The sequence below is a fragment of the Equus asinus genome, chromosome 29, assembly GCF_041296235.1.
Source record: "Equus asinus isolate D_3611 breed Donkey chromosome 29, EquAss-T2T_v2, whole genome shotgun sequence".
In the NCBI taxonomy this organism is placed as follows: Eukaryota; Metazoa; Chordata; class Mammalia; order Perissodactyla; family Equidae; genus Equus; species Equus asinus.
The window spans coordinates 45,363,569-45,383,043 of record NC_091818.1 but is presented as its reverse complement, the minus strand read 5'-3'; the positions used below and the strand labels follow the sequence as shown (position 1 = coordinate 45,383,043).

Genomic DNA, 19,475 nt, shown 5'->3' with positions numbered 1-19,475 from the left:
AAAGACAATAACAAGTGTTGGTGAGGATGTGGAGAAACTGGAATCTTAATACGTTGCTGGTGGGGATGTAAAATGGCACAGCCACTTTGGCAACAGTTTCAAAATGTTAATGTAGAGTTACCATATGACCTGGCAATTCCACTGCTAGGTATATAGCCAAGAGAAGTGAAAATCTATATATCCCCACCAAAACTTGCACATAAATATCCATAGCAACATTATTCATAATAGCCAAAAAGTGGAAACAACCCAAACAGTAAACTATTAGAAGTTACGAGCCTTACTTTCACACATGTGCCTGGCATACTTCACTGGATTTGCAAATAGCAATGACAGTATCATAGTTTGAGAATTTAATAATTTCTTAAACAATTAAAATAAAGTTATCATTCTCCTAAACAGAATGAAATTCTTTTACTTCATACAAAAGAGTGATGTGGAAACACGGCTGATTTGTCTCTGGATCAGAAATGTACAAAGGAAAGAATTAGCATTTTGGAGCTCTGTTACGCAGTGATTATTCTAAGTGCTTTACATGTCACTAAATTAACCTTAATCCTCTTAGTTAGGTCTCATGCCCATCTAGCAGACTGAGAAATTGAGTTCAGAGATAACTCAGTCAAGGTCACAAAGCTAGTAAGTCCAGGGAGCCGAATCATATGCACATATAATTTCCACTATTCAACACAATATGCTTAGAATTTCAGTAGTGCAAGCAGCTCACCCTCTCAATCCATGCCAGTGGGCAATGGTCCCCTATGACGTGACCCTCAGAAGTACCTACAGTTTCCTTACTGGGTCTTCATTCCTCCTTTCCCTTTATGGTGATATTCATCTTGCACCAACGTACAGATTATGATTTTGGGATTTAAAATAAGCACTTTTTTTAAAAACAACATAGTGTCTAAATATGAGTCAAATACTTCGTTATTTTATACAACAAAAACAGTGATCTGATTCCATGCCAGAATAAAACTGGCTGCATTGAGAGATAATATTTTGTACCTTACTGGGGAATTTTCAAGTGTATAGATAATTTTTACTTTATAAGTTGACCTTAAAATGTATACATGTCACATTAAGATGAGATTTCAGTATATGGAAGCCAAATATAAAACCTCTTTTCTGAACCTAAAAACATTATTCTGAAGTCAGGAAGTCTCCACTCCCCATTCTCTATATTCACCAAGCCCTTTAATACTTCCACTAACACTTCCACGCTTTTCTTTACACATTCTGTTCTTCTTGCCTGCAATGCTCCTCCCTCTCAAAAGCATCCTTCCGATTCCTGCCTCAGTCCTTCTTCAAGCACCCACAGGCTTCTCTGCTGTTTACGGCAATGACCACATCCATGCCTCATCCCTACTATCCTGAGTTTCTCAAAGGTAATCCATGCATTTCATCTTCTATGTACAGGACACAAGAGAAATGTATATTCCACCAATGATATGTAACAATTTACCCCAAAGAGCTTCCTTTATCAGTAACACTCCAATACATACGGTTTTACTGCAGTATTGTCTAAATACTCTGTTTGTGTATTTGCATCCACAAAATGAGGGAGGTGTAGAGTTTGCTAACGTCTCTTCTAACCCTAATTGTGATTAGGAGCAATGAGTTAAGGGACAGAACATGAGCAAAGAAGAGACAGGACAAGATGCTACTACCTAGACACGCGTTCTAAGAACTCGGGCATAACTATTAGGATCATTTTACAAAAACAGCAAATGAATGCTGAACTAGAGAAGTAAACAGTTTTACCTCAATATGGAAAATGGGCTAAGAACTTAGGAGACTGCCCTAATTAAGTACTATATGATCCCCTTTGAGAATCAATTAGAAGTCAAAATCTGTTACTTTCAATGTGTAAACATACTTTGTAGAAAGACAGTTTACCTACCAGAGTTTTGAAACTAAATAAACTCATTAAAAAAAAAAAGGTCAAACAAGCTAAATCAAATCATTAAAGCACAATCGTAGCATTTGGTGACTGGAAGGACATTCATTAATAACAGTAACTTTCTTTCATGAATGCAATACACCCATCTCTAAACAGAGAAGTGTAAGAAAATAATAGCATAATAGGAACTATAGGTCCTCAGTCATTTGCCTTGTGCTGCTGCTTAGATTATGCTCTTTATCTCACTGCTACTGGTGTTACTCTACAGTATCTAAAATGCACATTCCTGTCGCACAGCAGAATAATTTGTGAGACTCTTATGGGAGATTAGTCCATGCACCTTTCACAGCACCTTTTGCCCAGATCATATACTCAACTGAATGTGCAGGGTTAAAGAGTGGAAAAATTTACAGACCAATAGATAGCTATTGCCTGGAAAGCTGTTATTTTAGCTCTTTGTTTTTCAAGATTCAATCTCTCTGATAGTACATTCTTTCCACTGAGTCTTCTCACAGCATACGTGTCACTCAAAGACACTTACGAATGAAAGACAGGAATCCAATCTCAGTAGAGTAGGCAGTTGTTTAATTACACATTTAAACTGGCACCCAGTACGGAAATATTCCTAAGCAGATGCTGCCGATAAACTTCAAGATTAATTCTTTTAGGGGCTGGCCCCGTGGCGGAGTGGTTAAGTTCGCGCGCTCCGCTGCAGGCGGCCCAGTGTTTCGTCGGTTCGAATCCTGGGCGCGGACCACAACTATGTACCGGGGGGCTTTGGGGAGAAAAAGGAAAAAATAAAATCTTTAAAAAAAAAAGATTAATTCTTTTAATTTCCTTTTATACATGTACACCTGTGCTTCTACTGAAAAAGACAGCAGTGGGGAAAAGTGATTTCTTTTTTATAGTTTGATCTGGTTCTGCTTCTAGGGAGGGCATAAAATCAGACACAAGATGCAAAAACATTTCTTAGCCAAATATGACTGGAAAAGTATCTACATGAGAAGTATACTGAAAAATTATACTACTAAAATTTTCTAATTGCTTTTAATTTAGAACTTATCTAGTAATTCCACACATGAATTGTGAAAAATGAAAAACGGTCCTTCCAGCTTTAAGACTTATAATTGGCTTATGACATATTATCTTGCCCTGGTAAAGACAATTATTTGAAAAGATCCCTTTAGCTAAGATTCTTATTAAAATACAAAACAAAACAGAGAGCTCAGATCATCTTATTAACCCTCTGGCTAGGAGAGAAGTATTTTATCCATTAAATCTCTGACAAACTCCAACCAACCACTCCAATACTTGGTTATTAAACAGCCTAAGTAAAACATTATCTGAAACAAGTGAAACAATACGAAGATGATTTTAAAAGCCTCTCTCTCATTTTGCACGTGGTTGTAATGGTTATTTTGTAAAAGTAAGTGCAAAGTTGATGTAGGGAATCACATCCTTAGAGATACGGCCTTTCTGCCCTGAAAGTAAAATTTCTTGTTCTGATCATAAGTCACTTCTTTTCCAACAGAGGAGCAGCTCCTGAAGCAGGTACACACTTCCTCACCAGAGGGAGAAGCAAATGGAGAGGGTCACAAGCACATTAGGTGTGTCTCTCTAAGGTGCAAGCTTAGCTCATTCATACATCTTCTGGAATGCTCCCAGGAAGTGCTAGACCCAAACCTGCAGCATCCACAGGATACAATGCAGCAAGCCTACTTCATTTAACCTGAAATGGAAGGAGTAAATCTAAGAAATACTGTTAAGAGAGATGTTCAATTCCATAGTTAAAAAGCTAACTGTCCTGAGTCCAGCCTGTTTAGAACGTTTTCTGACCTCCATTTATGTGTTCATGAATATTTTTTTCATTAAGAACTACTTCTGGGGGCCAGCCCCGTGGCTGAGTGGTTAAGTTTGTGCTCCTGCTTCGACGGCCCAGGGTTTCACCGGTTAGTATCCTGGGTGCAGACCTAACACCGCTCATCAAGCCATGCTGAGGCAGTGTCCCACATAGCAGAGCCAGATGGACCTGCAACTAGAATATACAACTATGTACTGGAGGACTTTGGGGAAAAGAAGAAAAAAAAGATTGGCAACAGATGTTAGCTCAGGTGCCAATCTTTAAAAAAAAACAAACACAACTACTTCCCATGTTGAAATGACCACCCCTGCCATGCTAGATTCACACTGTCTGACCCAGAAGTATGCCACACTGACCCCCATTAACTTCCACCCTCAAGTCCTTTTTAGATCTGTCTGCTCATGTGCTGCAAAGGCACTTTCAGCTGAACTTCTGCGCCTCTCTTATTTATGCCATCTCTTCTCTTAGCTACACACTAACCTCACTGATGGCAAGCAAAATGTACCTTGAGTCCAGAGTAGGAAAAAAAAAATTTACAGCTGACAATTCATGTGTAACATCACCTTTTGAACAAAGAGCAGAACTACCACATTCAACATCTTTTATAATTTATTTTTACCCTAGGAAACTGCACATATGAAGTTCATTAACAGCTTTGTTAATTTCATTTTGAATATGTGATCATTTTCTTGAAATTATTGACATTCTTCATAAAAATCTTCATTTTTTCTCTCATTTACACTTGAAAACAAAAAATGATGATGGCCAAATGTAGCAATGGTACACACCTGTACCAAGGAAAAGTCAGAGTCAATACCACAAGAAAATCTTTCAAGAGACCCAGAAGTCCTGTTCAAAAATGAGCTCCGGGGCCACGGGGCCGAGTGGTTAAGTTCACACGCTCTGCTTCGGCAGCCCAGGGTTTCACCGGTTTGGATCCAGGGCGCAGACACATGGTACCACTCATCAGGCCATGTTGAGGCAGTGTCCCACATGCCACAACTAGAAGGACCTACAACTAAAAGTATACAACTATCTACTGGGGGGGATTTGGGGAGAAAAAGAAAAAAAAAAACAAAAAAAGAAAGATTGGCAAGTTGTTAGCTTGGGTGCCAATCTTTAAAAAAAAAAAAAAAAAGAGCTCTGGATGGTACACTGCTTCAACTCCTTTCAATGGAAAAAGTCTCTATTCACCTCACCCTTCTAATGAACCTTGCATTTCCTCAAGGACTGCTGATCCCATTCTACCGCACTTTCCAATTTATAATCACATAACTACAATTTTCACTTGAAAGTGCATAATACTTAAAGAGAAAGATGATAGCGATGGTAAACAAACTCAGAACTCAAAAATTTAAGAATGACATTCTCAGAGCTGGAAAGCAGCTTAGAGCTGCTTTAACTCTGGGCTGCTCAGACTGAGGCATGCTTTTATTCCTGGGAGGGTACCAAAGAACCAGAACTAGAGATGGAAAAATTTTTGAAGTCCTGGAACTATACATAAATTGATTCAGTAAAAAACTGTACACCTGACACTGACAGAATATTTTTACTTCTTCATCCTATAACAGACCAATTTCTTAAAGTACTACCAAAATGTAGCTTTCAAGTATGTTAAAAGAAAAGCTTTGCTGCGGGGAAAGGTACTTCTGATCTATATTAATCAACTAACCAATAAATCAAAACAAAGCAAGAACATCTTGAATGCGCAACGTTTCTCCAAATGAAGGACAATGAAATTCAGCAAGTCATGAAGAAATTCCAAAGGGTCTGCAGAGCTCTAAAGCAGTAAACAGCTGTTTGATGCAACAGATGGTGGTAAACACATAAATATGGCAATCTGTCTTCCTAAAGTCCTTACTACAACCCTACAGGGCTTCCCTAAAATCTTACCTGAACATGCAAATCATCTTCCTGAAAAATTGAAAACCACTCAACAGCTTTATAAGTGGTGATAAAATATGCTTTACTTCAAGATCTATATTAATATGCATCCTTCCTTTCTTGAATTTAGTATTCCTAATAGATACATATTTCTTAGCACTTTGGTGAAAGAAAGGGAAGTATTCCATAACAATTATAATCCTATACAGCTCTTGAAAATCAGACCTCAAAAGTTAAGGCAAGAGACCCAAATACAGCCCAGACATAAGACAACTTGAAAAAACTTCATGCAAATGAATGAGTTTTTCTCAGTAGTTTCAAAATCAAAGAAGGTTTGGAGAAAAACAACCTGTTAAGTGAAGGAGCACTGGTCCTTTATCTGTGATCTGGATCCCATTTCCTCCGCTTTTCCTGCATCTTCAACTTCTTCCTCCTTGTCCCTTTGTAAACACGCCCAGTCTATGCTGTCTCCAAAGGCAGGGCAGAGGGAAGGCAAGTGGAGAGGCGAGAGGGGCAGGGACAGGGAAGGACAAAACCAAGAGGCTGGGGGGCCTCCCTGGCAGGACGAAGCCTCTCCAAGGACGCTGCTCCTTCCAAGATGGCCAGTGCCTGCTTACTGCTGGATCTATCAAGTGGGGCGGGCCTCTGCAGCTCTCTTCCTCCACTCCAGTGGGGGATGCCCGCCTTCCTCCTCCCTCCTGTCTCATTCGCTCCCTGAATGCTCTCCTCCACACTCAGTACAGTAAAAGCTCTCTTGCCTTAAGCAATTGAAAGCAACTGTATGAGTGAGTTACACAGGTAATTCTAAAACTGAGACATGGATCCTTAACAACTTTAACTTGTATATGCTCCTTCACTTGGGCCTTTTCTGAGACTGAGTCAGTCTATTAGACGTTCCTATTTCTTTCTCACGTAAACCACAACCATAACTCATCACCTAAGACTTTCACTTTGTTTCTTTAGAGTACAACTTAGATACTTAAAACATCATCTGAATGGCACAATGCTTCTAGAATGATTATTCCCCAATTTTTTATGGTTGTCTTATCCATATACCTAATTTAATAGCAGTTGTCTTAGAGACATTTTTATTGAGACACTCCAAAATTTTCAAATTGGTCTTCCCATGAATAACTGTTTTTGTACTCTTTTATCAGTTTATATTAGTTAAATAATGTAGCTGCACTGATGGGGACAAACTGAACTGGCTTTTACAAGCACACAACTCAACCGGTAGGAAAAGAGAAAGAAAAAGCAACCAGGAGTGGCCAGCCCCAGTGCTCCTCACCCACAGCAACTGTGATTCCACAGGACAGCACACAGGAGCTGCGGCCTCACTTGCTTCTCTTACGCTCTTCCCTCTCAGCTGTTCATGGCTCCAGTTAACACCATACGCTGAATTTCGGTTCAACCATGCAAACATCTGGTGAACGTTTTTTGACCTACAGACTTCTCAAAATCAGTTACTAAAAAAATCCATTCCTACCCCTCCTTTTCCTTTAAAACAAATAAACAAAAATGACAATCAACCCCTCCACCTCAAAGAAAGAGAGCAAGCATATCATCAACCCAGTTGCCCAAACCAGAAACCTGCCAATACATTTTCAATCTCTTCCTTGCAAATAAGATTCTATCTCCCTATCTCTATTGTTGCTAAATTGTTCAGATAACCATCATCTCTGAACTAAATTACTACCCGACTTCTTAAGTCTCCCTCAATCCCACCAATTCTCCCAAAGAATGACCTTCCTGGAACAGGAGACTAGTCTCCCACCTCTCAGCTCACACCTCCAAAGGCCTGCACTTGGGACACCGTGACCACAAGCAAGGCCAGTTGAAATGTCACTCCCCACTGTCCCAACAAAGCCTGGGTCAAAAAGCCTTTATACCCAGTGACACTGTGTGCTAAGGGAGTCCCGTCTCTCCAATACTGGGAGGGCAGGAATCCCTCTACCTTCTCCATAAGCTGTATTCCTGATACTATACTCAACAGACTAAGAATCTCAGGAAATACATGTCCAGTCATTTTGCCTTTAGAACAATAAACATGAGCTTTAAAATATAAAGCTCAGAAAACGAGATGATTCCAAGCGAAAGCCTCTGTTGCTGCATATTCCAAACGACGTGTTAATGTGGGAAAAGGCAATATTTTTAGGTTAGGGTAAAATTACTTTCATTTTATTTTAGATATTCTCTAGATTTTGTATACAGTCATGTCTCCATATCCACGAGTTTCACCTTCGTGGATTCAACCAACCATGGATACAAATTTCGCAGATATGGAGGAAGTGAATCTATATGATTCAAAGGCAGACTGTACTCATTGCATCACCCCATTTTATATTAGGGACTTGAACATCCACAGATTTTGGTATCGCCAGCAGTCCTGGAACCAATCCCCAGCAAATACTGAGGGACAACTGTATGTATATGTATATGTATGTGCATATATGTAAGTATGCACTTGGGATTTAAACATATGACTTAAACATTAAATGATGTTGACAGTAAAAAATTACATTTAATTATCAAAATAACAACAAATCATTGAAGAAGTTCCTAAGAGACAAACACACACTAAAACTATTACTTGTATTGAAGGCAGAGGTCAAAGATCCTTTTGAAAATGTGCTGACAACTGGAAAAACAGACACATACTAGAAATGTAAAACACAGAATCAGAAGTTCAATGACCCGGCAAGTCCATCTATGAAAGACAGGCTGGGCTCTGAGGAGGAAGTTAAGAGCAGGGGTTCAAGTCCACACCCAGCATAAACACTGAGACTCCCCAGGTGGAGACACCAGGCACTCCCATTTTACCTGTTGTAAGCATTTTTAGAGCATGTGCAGCCCAGAGCACATGCTTAAACAATGCAATCATTACTATTACTAGTGAGCCAGAGGTTGGACCTGGAATAACTATGAAATACCACACTGTACTCAGAAAGTAACAGCCACTGAGTCCAGGCACAGAATCTAACCACAACCCTCAAATATTAGATATGACAACTGAAAACACTTTCATGTTTTCCAAGATGACTGCAAATTAATTAATATTAAAGTACAATGAATATCCCCTAATATGAAGTGTTCCCTCCACAAGTGATACTATATTTAAAAAAAGAATATAAGTTCCACAGTTATGAATTCAAAAATACATACTACTTTGGATTATCCTTCAGTTGAAATTCCAAAGGAAATATATCCTAGGCATAATACCATCTCCATTTTATAAATAACTGGATCACAACTCTTTGGTCAGTCAAATTATAGTTCAACAGACGAAGAACCTAACAACATCACCATAAAAGTTCTAAGCAAACTATCAGAATCAGAATCAGCTCCAATAATGCTGAATTACTGCTCAGCAAGGTAAATGAACTTCCCTCAGTCCTATGGTGTGGGATAGCCCTGAGTTCAACGATCTCAACTATAAAAACTACCATTAAAACTTCCTGGTCAAAGCTAGCATTTCTGGTGCTTAGCTGCAGTTGTATGGCACATCCCTCAAGTCTATCAGGCTACTTGGATCTCAGGCTTTGGGCAGGACACCTACTTTCCAAGAGTTTGACACTATTTGTAATGAACTTGGGAGCAAGAAGCTAGATAGATCCCATTTTCTGCTCTTCCCTCATTGTGTGATGTAAGGCAAACTGTCTCCAGGCCTCAGTTTCCCAAACAGTAAGACAGGTGTTCTGAAGAACAAATGAAAAAAGAAAGGGGGGAGCCAAATACACTGTTGAAGGTGGGAATTACTTCAATCTGAATTCATTTCTCCCAGTTCTTAGGAAAGGTGCAGGCTGTTAAAATCTGAAATCATTAAACACACAGCAGGAAGTAGGCAAAAACAGTTGTTCAGGATGGAAAACTAAAGGCCAAGAGAGGTGGTGCAGTTCTCACAGCAAGTCACCTTCTTCCTCCAAGCTCTTTACAAAAAAGTGATGGGTGTGAAAAGAGGTGTTAACATTTCCAAAGCCTGAACACAGAGCCCTGCACCAGTAGCTTGGATATTATATTAAGTTTTACAACTGTCCACATGCTCCAGAAAGGAAACCAGAGTTGATATGAATTTCTCTTAGACTATTTCTCAAAGATGACAGGTAAACTGCAGTCTGAACATATGCTACAAACTGGAAGACCTGTTAGCACCTTCCTAAACGGCTTAAAGCTAATAGGTTAAATTATCTAAAGTGACAAATAAAACCCTTAACTTTGGGGCCGGCCTGGTGGCGCGGTCGTTAAGTGCGCACATTCCGCTTCAGCAGCGCAGGGTTCGCTGGTTCGGATCCCGAGTGTGGACACGGCATCGCGTGGCAAGCCATGCTGTGGTAGGCATCCCACATGTAAAGTGGAGGAGGATAGGCACGGATGTTAGCTCACGGCCAGTCTTCCTCAGCAAAAAGAGGAGGATTGGCAGCAGATGTTAGCTCAGGGCTAATCTTCCTCAAAAGACAACAACAACAAAACAACCTTAACTTTCCTGGAATAAACATGCTATTTCAACGTTTTACAAAGCACAGTTTAATAGCTGCTTTAAGAATTTGATTTAAGAGACCAGATTAGTGGTTACCAGAGGGGAAGGGGCTGGGGGGTGGGTAGAGGGTGGGTAAAGGGGCACATCTGTATGGTGATGGATAAAAACTAGACTATTGGTGGTGAGCACGAGGCAGTCTATACAGAAACTGAGATATAATAATGTACACCTGAAATGATACCAAGTCATAAACCAATACAACCTCAATAAAATAAACAAAAAGTGATACAGAAAATGCTAACAACGAAGATTAAACTTAAAAGTATGTCATCTGTAGTCATTACATCGTGACTAGCATGCACACACACACAAAATGGAGGCAATACTTCTTCCAGTATTCAAAAACTATTACCCAATTCAGCAAAGACGTCCTTCATGTCACTGACTAATGCGTGAAGTTCTGAAATAAATGCTGCTGAAGCTAAAAGAAGTTTCAGTTTAGTAATTCTAATTTGTTTGAGGGTGAGAAATAGTTTTACAGTTGATTACATATCAAATTTAATGACAATACATTTCTTGGGAAAAAAGGAGATTTGCATGCAACTTCATTTTGTCAAATAATGATTGACTTGTAGTAACCATTGGTCAGTTGAAATAAAAATTTTTGTTCACTGTAAAAAAAAAAATCTGTTTTAAAATAAAAAACAATAAAATGCCAACAAAATGCTATAGCATACATAAAGTTAACACTTTCACCAATTTCAATTTTTCCTTTTAAATTTCATTGTTAAAGGTACACCTTGAAAAGGATCTTACATGAATTCTATAATTACAGTGCAATGGAAAACTGAATTTAGAAAGGAGACCAAAGTTATAATCCTTGCTCTACCACTAACTAACTAGCTGTATTTCTAATTAATTTTACCTCTGTGGGCTTCAGTTTCTGAGTTTTAAAGCTCTAAAATCCTAAGACTACAACTACAACATTACACTATTTTCCTAGCAGTTATTTTCAGAAACTAGCTATCAAATCTCAGTTAATAAAACAATATAGACCAAACCTAAAAGTCTCAGAAAATGATTCTCCTAATTCAAAGTGTTGTTTCATTCACACTAAACATATGAATAGTCAAAAAGAATTAAAGCTTTCATCTCAGTCTTATAATTCCAGACAGGTAACAACAGCACTGATGGAAACAAAATAACCCAGGGCCAGCTCAGCGGCCTAGTGTTAAATTCAGTGTACTCCACTTCGGTGGCCCAGGTTCGGTTCCCGGGCACAGAGCTACACCACTTGTCTGTCAGTGGCCATGCTGTGGCAGTGGCTCACACACAAAAAGAGGAAGATTGGCAGCAGATGTTAACTCAGGGAGAATCTTCCTCAGCAAAAAAATTAATAAAATAATCCATGCAACTGGATTAAGGCTGATTACTGGTTAATTATTATTAAACATTTGGTAAACATATTCTTTACAAATTGTCAATAAACTTACCTAACCACATCCCCACACACCAAAAGTAAATTGGAAGTTAATGATCCAGCTTTTATTTGCCCCGCTCATAAAACTACCTATTAACACAATTTGTGGCCATATAATGACTTCGGGAAAACATCTGATCTATGGCTTTTTATCTTGACCTGTAATCTTATGATTTCATGAAAAACTTATACTGAGTTAAAGTTTAAAACCCTCCACAACTGCAATCAAACACACACTCAATGTTCTGAACTTGAAAGGAACGGTATGCCCATTGTCCGTGGGCTTGACTGAGAAGACCAACACGTGGCCATTTGGGATCTCAAGGCACTCTCACATCAAACACTGTACTCTTAACAATAGCTTCCCCAGGGCAGCGACTTTCGAATTCTATGTGCCTGGATGCTTTTGCCATCTTACTGGTGATTCTATTTTCTACTTTCAGACCTGCCACGCTTCAGTTTAACTCTCCTGCACTGAACCCTGAAAGATAATGACTTCAGCAGAATAAATGAAAACTCAACAACATATACAAAGAAATGGGAAGAGCCGCACACACAAATGGCGGCTCCAGCGAAGTGCATCATTCAATACTGCGCCCTTTGATCTTCCCTGACGGCCCTTCCCTCCCCAGATATTTAAGGTGTGAAGAAGCAAATATTGCTGATTCATCAGCTACTCATTCGTACAATGGTCTGTACTCCTAGTGACCTGGTGAAGGGAAACCGGAAACAGCATTCTAGTCTGATAACAAGTATCACTGGAGATACACATGTTAATCTAAAAGGAACATGGAACTCACAATGATGCTGGGGAAAGTTTCATCCAAAAAGGTTTTCACGCTAAGCTTCCATACTAAACAACAATCAGCATACTATCAACTGTTTGAACATTTTTACCTCCTAAAACACAAGTAAAGAGAAAGTGCTTTTGCCTTCTAAATGTCTAGATTTTTAAAAGGTAACTTTCCACAAGGACTTCGAGTCTACTCTTAAAGGTTCCTGGTATTCTCTGACTGTGGGGGGTTGAGCAGTGGATTACAGCACCCCATACAGTTTGGATGTAAATACACACACACACACACACACACACGCACACATATACATCGTAAGGCAGAAATTATACAGATGGTAAAATCTCAACAATGAAATACAGAGATATAATGTCATCAGCAAAGAGAAGGAAAAATCATGTTCAGAAAGTATAAAGTCTTTAAAGAACAGGTTTTAAAGGACCTGATATTTGCAAGAAAAATATCTGAAAAGGGAATGTTTAACATGTTCAGAGGAAATAATCACTGAGGCAACTTGTAAATCTATATCAAATTGGTCACTATTTTTTATCCCTATATTTTGAGCTTTGACAATAAAACAAAGCTTTTTTAAACTTGAAAACAAAATATTCTCATTTTTCATAGATGTTACTAAAAAAGGAATCCGTTAATTAGTCTGCCTTAATAAAAGCTGAAATAACAAATATACTTTAAATTGACAAATGCTAGCAGATTTAAGACGTACATTCTAAGTATTTTTAAACATATGTGATGATGTGTAATGCAAACGAAAGAGGTTCTTAGCAAGCTACTCTTCACTTAGACCAGGGCCTGGCCTTTCCCACGGAGATCAACACAAGAGTGAATAACAGTGCTCTCCACCTTGGGGCCAAGCAACATCCCCGTCCGTGTGTGCCCATTCCTGCCCTCCATGCCACTCTCCACAAGGTAGAATGATCACTTAAAAAGGCAATTCGGGTCAGGTAATTCTCCTGTTCAAAACTCTCCAACTGCTCTTAGGACCTTCCAGGCCCTGGATGATCCAGCTGCCACCTCAGCCCGCCCACCTCACTCAGCCTTGCTCAACTTAGTTCCTCCAGATTGCCGCACCCCTCCCGAGCTCAGTTTTTGCACACTTACCTCTCTGCCTAGAAGACTGTCTCTCTCCCACCTCATCCTTCCTTTAAGGAAGTCTCCTCATCCCTCAAGGCCTACATGATGGTCTCCCAGCACAAAGCACCCTCATACCTCATTATATGATTATCTACCTGCCTGAGTGGACAGCAAGCTCTAAGAGGGCAATTTATCCCTTCTGTTCACCAATACAACCTGGGATTTACTCATAAGGTGTCTAGTGCATACTATGTACCATTCTAAGATCTGGGCTCACACCAATGAACAAAGTGGACAGAAACCCTTGACTTCACAGAGTTTACACTCAAGTACGAGAAGACAGATCACGCATAAAATATGGAAATCACATGGCATGTTATAATGTAGTAAGTGCTACAAAGAAAAATAAAGCGGGGAAGGGAGATAAGGGGTGCCTGCCATAGGATATGCTATAATAAATGCGACTGTCACTATGGGACTGCTCAAGGAAGTGTGGAGTTGAGAGTCATCAACAAGTTTCATGAACGGAAACTTCAAGAGTTCAAATGCCAGTCTACTTTACTTTAAAACAATTCACTTTCCTAATTCCTCCTAGACCACAAGCCTTAGAGAAAAGTTCTAGTATCACTCATCTTTGTACTGCTAGTGTCTGACTGATCAAAAACACCTGCTCAAGGCAAGCATGAATTCTCCTCTTTCCTCTGACTGGCCCTCCTCCGAATCAGGCCATGGAGCAATGATTCTCACAGGAAATGAAAAATAGAAAAATCCAGTGAAGTTTAAAAATACATTTTCGCTATTGTGATTACTTTAATTTTGGTTAATATAATTTGTTTTAATTTTAAAGCAAAATAAAGACAGTAAGAAATATTTGTTAACCAAAAGGGGCATGTTTTTAAAGACTGAGAAGGAGCATAATCTAGAGGTCCTGTAAATTACTGCATCTAAAACACGGTATGCACCAGATGTAGCTATAGGTAAGTCAGTTAACATTTTATAAATATAATTTTTATGCACTTCCTATTGCATCCCTTTTGAGTGAAAATCTTCATATTTGCTTATGAAAGCACACAAATGTATGATTTGCAAAGAATTTCTCTAAAAGGGAGGTGGGAGGTGTCTTTAGGTGTACCTTAATCCGTCTAGTTGAACCAAGTTTGCTAAACATCTGTAGTGTACTTGACCCTAAACTGGGCAAAAAGGATCCTGCCCACAAGGAGATTATATTAAGTAATTAGGTGCTATGGAAACAGAAGCACTCAGCACCATCTTAGAAATCAAGGCAAGGATTCCTGAAAGACTCCTGAAATGCCTTTATAAGGATGGGTTAAGGAGGTAACGTTTTTTTTAAAAAAAAAAAAAAAAAAAAAAGGAGGACACTCGATTTCAGGCAAAGAAACTACAGAGAGCAAAGGCAACACCATTTGCAACTCCAAGGTATTATGGGTGGAGGCAGTGGTCAGCACAGGCTTACCAAAGGTGGTCCAGCCTACAAGGAGGAGGCAGAGATGGCAAGGCCCCTGAGTGTCTCTTATTTAGGCAGAGATAGTCACTGTGGAGTTTTTCAAAAGGGCCTAAGAATCAGGATATGACTTTAAAGTAACCTCTAGCCTTACGTGATTAAAATGGTGTACATAAATAGAGAGCATCTTATTTTTATCACACAAATACTATCTTATCAGTTTTTAAGCGAAAACTTTTGCTTATATTTCATAAAGAACATTTATGTTCATAAAGAACACATTAGGAACACATCTGTTCATAAAGAACAGATTTGATAAAGAACATTTTCAGTGAAGAGTAAGTCTCATCCCAATGATTATCAAACTCCCCCTAAAAATTAAGTAGCATGCTTTCAAATAGGTTAAATATGAAATGTCCTCCATGTTACACAATGCACTCTATGGCCCACGTCTCACTAGCAGGAAAGGGGCTGACACTAAACAAGGAACCAGACCACAAGAGAAGGCACAAAAGGAGTGCCATCACTCACCTGCACCCTTCATGATTAAGTAGGAGCCACAACAGCTTCACCAGGAAAATGGTGAAAAGACAGTTTATAAAGGCACTGAAGGGACAAAAAGTATGGGAGCTTTGGGATGGGAGAGATAAAAAGGGAAGCGAACATAAGCTAATAATTTTCCCTGTTCCTAAGGAAGACTTTTACACGCAGGAAAAATAAAGCGTTAGAACGTTAGGAGGAAAACATTTCCATGTTGGAATTTTCTTTCTTTTAATAAGAGAACCTAATGGCTTTCTACCTTACAATACCATATCCTAATAAAGAAATTCAATTTCTAACCAAGATAACTCCAGAAGAAGTAGAGTAGCTCCAAAGATATCAAGAAATGCAACAGTTAGGAGAAAAAAGTTAAAACTGAATGAAACTAAACTAAACTCAGCTCTGGTGAGTTGAACCCTCTCAGCAGGCAGTGCCTCAGTACTGTGTTCTCTAAAACTACCTCTTACAGAAAAACAAGCACTCTATACAGGAATAAAGTTTTACAAAAGAGCTTAGCAACAAAACCCAGCAGCTGTGCCTGGTTTTTAACAATGTATTTTCCATAAACACAACTTCAGTGTTTGTTTTCTTCTCTCCAGTAGAAAAACACTGAGTCAATGGTGTTATAGGAGGAATTAAAAGAATATACTCTGAGATTTTCTTGCATTTATCAGTTGGAAAGCAAAATCCCTAAATATGAGAGAATTCTGCAAGACTACAAGCATGTGTTACGAAAGCTTATTTAAAACTTGAGCCTGTTAAAGGCTCATCAGGACAATGACAGATGGAATTTAAAGTCGCATCTATCTATGCAGTTTTTTACAACCTCCAGGGACCATCATAAAGATAACACATGTTACTAAAGTTAAAAGACCTGGATTATAATCCTAGCTATCACCAGGGAAAGTATGAACTCCAGCATGACACTGAAACAACAGTCAAAGGAGTCTGTCAGCCACTTCTTGGCTGGTAACATCAACCACAGGTCTGTCACTACAAAAACTTATAAATACTGTTGCAAATCGATGTCGAGTAGTGGGGTCAATCGAAAGCACTATTTAATGTTATTACCATTAACAACCTGATGTTCCCAATCTGCACTTAAGTATGTTAAAATTATGTTTTATATGTGAAGACTGCTTCATAAAAACAAGTGACTAAGTAAAATATTTGTTTCCACAGAGTTTCAATATGTACTTGTCAAAATTTGTGCTTATTTATGGAAATCATATTAAGTTCAATAAAATCTGCAAATCTCAATTTTTTAAAAGTGCAACCCCTAGGAACATTAAATAAAATCAAATTTCTCCCTAAATGTGCTGCCATTTAATTTTAGCTACTCTTCTTCAAAACACATTAAAATGAATGCTAGGACACTCTTGTACTCACATTATCATCTAGCTTCTCTCTAGCTCCTATTCCAATATAGTATAACTCCTTTCTCCAAATACACATTCCGTCCTCAGAACCTGCTTTCTCTGCCCAGATACATCTGATCAAGCAAAAAAAATTCTCTCTGCTAATAAATTAAAATTGAGGGTCACAGAAAGAATACTGGAAATAGTAATAAGGTAAATACCATTTTCAAAATTCTGAATAAAAATCTCAGTAATAAAAAAAAATAGAAACAGCCAACATCAACATGTTAGAACAGCCCTATGGGGCTATTATTATCCCCTTTTTGGAGATGAAAGTGAAGGACCAAGAGGGTAAATTGTAATAAATAACAAGCCATGCCATTCTTTCACGTAAATAAGTCAACTCACATTAACTTTTCAAAATACAGGATGAAATTTGTGTCTAACAAAACGCAAGTTTCAAAGCGAAATACACAAATCAAATTTATGCTTGAATAATAAATTTACTAATCTAGTGCCTTTCAGAAAGTATTTCACGTTAGGAACTCAAACAAACTTCGGTCAAGAGACTTCTTACACCTTGATTATAAAATTGCCTGTCAATACATTAAATGCAGAGAAAAGCTGAAAAGCCACAACCACCTCAACTTCTGTAAATTACCCCGACTGTAAATTAGAGGGAGCCGGGTGGGGAAATATGGAAACTGCACTTTGCACATTCTATCTGACCACCACAGAGAAGTGAACATCAGTCTCCCTGCCGCCACTCCCCTACCCCCCGCCCCCCGCGGTCTCGGCAAACTACAACTCAGCACCTATTTCAAGTGCATTTTAAATACTTCACACAACTTAAACTAAGAAACCACCTAAATATCACGAGAAAAAACTTTCAAAAGGCAAAATAATTTACAATGCTTACTTACAATATTCGTCTTCAAGCTGGCATTATCTTTTCTTAAAACTGTCCCACATACCAACTGATATCCCTGCACAGTCCAGGGACGTCCTTCTTTTCCTGCTGTTATCCAAAAGTCCAAATTTCCACTTAAGATCACAAGTTACAGCGCAGCCAGGGAGAGGGTCTCCAACGCCTAAGAGCTACCCTACAGATCCTCTTCTCAAGTTTCATCTCAGCCAAAATCAAAAACCGTTTCACATAAAGATGAGGGGGAAAGCAAGACTACTTGCACGAAGAGCCGCAACACAAAATTACATGAAGTCTGAGTAACTCAAGTTTACGCTCGGATTGGACACGACTGAAAAGCAGGTGGTGAAAGACTCCTGACCTGGCCCTTCCTCGACTGCGGATCGTGGCCCTATTTCGAACACAAGGCATCTTTATATGTCACTTTCTTCTAATTCCTTCAGAATCTGCCTCTAATGAAGCCCACCGAGAAGAGAACGGGAGCTTCCCAAACACACACCGAGCAACACGATCCCCACTTCCTGGTCCGAATGACCCCGTCCCTCCCCGCCCGGCAGGCCCGCGGCCGAGGCTCCGGGGCGAGGGCAGGGCGAGGCCGCCGCAGTGCGGGCCGGACGGCGGCGCTGCCCCGACCCCGGCCCTGCCCCCACTGTAACCTTGCCCAGCCCCGGCCCTACTAAGACCCCGGCCCTGCCCGCACTGTACCCTGCCCGGCCCCGGCCCTGCTCAGACCCCGGCCCTGGCCCGGGCCCTGGCCCACCGGCCCGCAGGGCTGCCAGGCTGTAACCCTGCCCGACCCGGCCCTGCTAAGACGCCAGCCGTGCTCGGACCCGACCCACGGCCCTGCACCCGCCCCTGCCCGGCGAGACGCCGGCCAGCCCGGCCCCTGTCCCGCCGACACGCCAGCCCGGCCCTGCCTAGACCGGGGCCCGGTCCTGCCACTGCCCAGCCCGGCCCTGCCCCGCGCCGGCCCCGGGCCTGCCGGGCCGCGTCCTCCGGGAAGATGGCGGCCCGTGACAGGCAGGCGCGGCGCGGGTCCGAGGCGGGGCCGGGAGCGGCAGGGGCGCGGAGGGACTGGAGCGGCAGCCGCCGCCCGCCGTGCTCACCTGTCAGCGCCGCCGCCGCCCGGCCGCCGACCGCCGCAGCCCCGGTGCCCGGCGACCGCGCCGCACGCGGACGGGCCGAGAGGGAGAGGCGGGAGGAGGGGCGCGGCCGGCCCGGACGAGCGGCGGGGGCGGCGGTCGCGGGCTGGCGGCGGGGCGGCGGCGGCTCCTTCCCGTTTCGGGCCCGAAAATGTCTCAACCTCGCGACTCCGGCGCCCCAACGCTCCTTCCCGTTCGCATGAGAACACACAGCTCCCGCTTCCGGGACTCAGCGGAAGTCCCGCCCCCGCGCCCGCGCGCCCGCGCACTCACCCGCCGGGCCTGCAGACTGGCGCCCGGCGCCCGGGAGACCCTCGCGTCACGGAGGCGCGGCGCTCCGATTGGACGCGCGCGGGCCCGGCCCGCCCCCAGGGCCTCCCGGCCTTTCCGCGCGCGCACCCTTGCGGCGGCGCCGGTGATTGGCGCGGGCGCGCACGCAACCACGCCCCGCTCACGCTCCCGGCCGGCCCGGCGCACGCTCCCCGGCGGGCCCCGCCCCGCCCCCGGCCGTCACCCCCTCTGCCCGCTGCGGCCTAAGGAGCCGGCGCCACCGCGGGACCAAGACC

At 41.5% G+C, this 19,475-nt stretch overlaps 1 protein-coding gene across 9 annotated transcripts in view; it reads right to left on the bottom strand.

Moving 5' to 3' along the window:
• The window catches only part of LARP4B (La ribonucleoprotein 4B), a 91,346-nt gene that overhangs the window by 70,956 nt on the left and 915 nt on the right, over positions 1–19,475 (bottom strand). For 6 of the 9 annotated variants that reach the window (XM_044761882.2, XM_070500967.1, XM_044761883.2 and 3 more), the window contains exon 1: positions 18,874–19,015. The exons of 2 other annotated variants lie outside the window; for them this stretch is intronic. The gene's annotated coding sequence lies outside the window, so the exon portion shown is untranslated. Of the gene's footprint in view, positions 1–18,873; positions 19,107–19,475 lie in introns of those variants that run through there. One more of the 9 variants, XM_044761884.2, reaches the window with a different exon arrangement.